Source organism: Etheostoma cragini, unplaced genomic scaffold, assembly GCF_013103735.1.
Source record: "Etheostoma cragini isolate CJK2018 unplaced genomic scaffold, CSU_Ecrag_1.0 ScbMSFa_1561, whole genome shotgun sequence".
Lineage (NCBI taxonomy): Eukaryota > Metazoa > Chordata > Actinopteri > Perciformes > Percidae > Etheostoma > Etheostoma cragini.
This window is the reverse complement of record NW_023265629.1, coordinates 1-1,964: the sequence shown is the minus strand read 5'-3', so window position 1 is coordinate 1,964 and position 1,964 is coordinate 1. Positions and strand designations below refer to the sequence as shown.

The following is a 1,964-nucleotide window of genomic DNA, read 5'->3' as shown; positions in this document are numbered from 1 at the left end:
AGATGTTAGCAGGGTGTAGCAGGACATAGCAGGGTGTAGCAGGACATAGCAGATGTTAGCAGGGTGTAGCAGGACATATCAGGGCATTACAAAAAACATCTCCTCTCTATCTGCAAGCTGCCTGTCCCCTGAACTCAGTTAGAACTCAGAAACTCAGTTATCATAATCTCAGTATGAAGTAAAAACGATATATATACTTCCTAATATATATTTTATATATACATATATACATAATATTCCCCTTTCCCTCCCTCCAGGGCGCTAAAGGTCCTCCTGGAACCACCGCCATGAGTGTAAGTCAGCATGGAACGTAGCTAAGTATTTTATTTCTAGTATTGTACTGACGTACAAATCTGACGTACTTATACTTGAGTATTTCCATGTTCTGCTCCTTTCTACTTCTACTCCTCTACATCTCAGAGGTACCTGTTGTACTTTTTACTCCACTGTGTTTGTCTGACAGCTTTACTCCCTCTTCCTGTCCAGTGAAAACCTCGCATCTCCAGATGTGTTGATGTTGGATGTTTTGTGAAGAAAGTAGTATGTTGTAAAAAAAAAATCATAGTATAGTACGTCATAAAAAATCATAGTATAGCACATGTCATTAAAAAGTGATAAAAATGTATAGTATGTCATAAAAAGTCAGCTAAGTAAAGTTTTACTGCAACATACACACTTTCACTGCAGTAACAGTTTAAATGCAGGTCTTTTACTTGTAGTGGAGTATTTTCAAAGTACGTTGTGGTACTTTTACTGTAGTAAAGGATGTGAATACTTCCACCTTAAACATCGATACATGTTAAATGTATTTACACACGACATATGTCCTGTTCTCTCAGGAGTGCCAGATGATCACCTACATCAAAGACAACTGTGGTGAGAATTATTTTTAATTGTCATATTTGGGATAAAAAACGCTTTTGTGAAAGTTTCATATCTATAAATTAAAGTTATATTTAAAGCTGTACATTCATATTTAGGGTCATAACTGTGTTTTGAGGTTGGACCAGAGCAGGTTTCCATGGTTTCAGTGTGTTTCGCTCTCTGTTTTATCTCCAGAGTGAGACATCTCACTAGTTTTATCGCCTTTTTGTCGCCTTTTTGTCCCCTCTCTGTTGCCTTTTTGTCGCCTTTTTGTCCCCTCTTTGTTGCCTCTTTGTTGCCTTTTTGTCTCCTCATTGTCAACCTTTTCGTTGCCTTTTTGTCACCTCTTTGTTGCCTTTTCGTTGCCTTTTCGTTGCCTTTTTGTTGCCTCTTTGTTGCCTTTTTGTCACCTTTTTATCGCCACTTTGTCTTCTCTTTGTCGCCTTTTCGTTGCCTTTTTGTGTTCTTTTTGTTGCCTTTTGGTCACATTTTTTACGCCTTTTTGTCTCTTCTTTGTTGCCTATTTGTCACCTTTTTGTCTCTTCTTTTCACCTTTTTGTTGTCTCTTTGTCTCCTCTTTGTTTCCTTTTTATTCAAGTGTGTATGCGTGTGGAGACACCAGAGACACAAAATAACACCTCAAATCCCAGAAAAAGTGATTTTTTTCATAATATGGATACTTTCAAAAATACTAAATACACCTTTATAAAGTCTTTGCTCAAGTTTGTACGGACTAAATGTGTAATAACTTTCAAGGAAATGAAGTGCAAAATGAACTCAACCGATTTGTCTTTCCCCCCCACGCAGCATGTTGCCAAGGTAACTATATGTCTCCGTCAGTCACTCAGAACTTGGAGGTAAGTACAGTGCAGAAGTCCAGCGGTGAGATTTATCATCATCATCATCAAGAAAACATCAATTCACCTTTTAAACGTTTGTAGTTTCACTTTGCTTTGATGAGGATAGAGGGAGGAGCGAGGGAGGAGAGAGGGAGGAGAGAGGGAGGAGCGAGGGAGGATAGAGGGAGGAGCGAGGCAGGAGAGAGGGAGGAGCGAAGGAGGAGCGAGGGAGGAGAGAGGGAGGAGAGAAGGAGGAGCGAG

The 1,964-nt window shown here is 39.5% G+C and overlaps 1 long non-coding RNA gene across 1 annotated transcript; it reads left to right on the top strand.

Moving 5' to 3' along the window:
- The first annotated feature begins 254 nt into the window (after positions 1 to 254).
- Positions 255 to 1,816, top strand: LOC117940047. Its single transcript, XR_004655698.1, has 3 exons — positions 255 to 293; positions 840 to 876; positions 1,672 to 1,816. It is a non-coding gene; the product is annotated as an uncharacterized LOC117940047 (long non-coding RNA).
- The last annotated feature ends 148 nt before the right edge of the window (positions 1,817 to 1,964 follow it).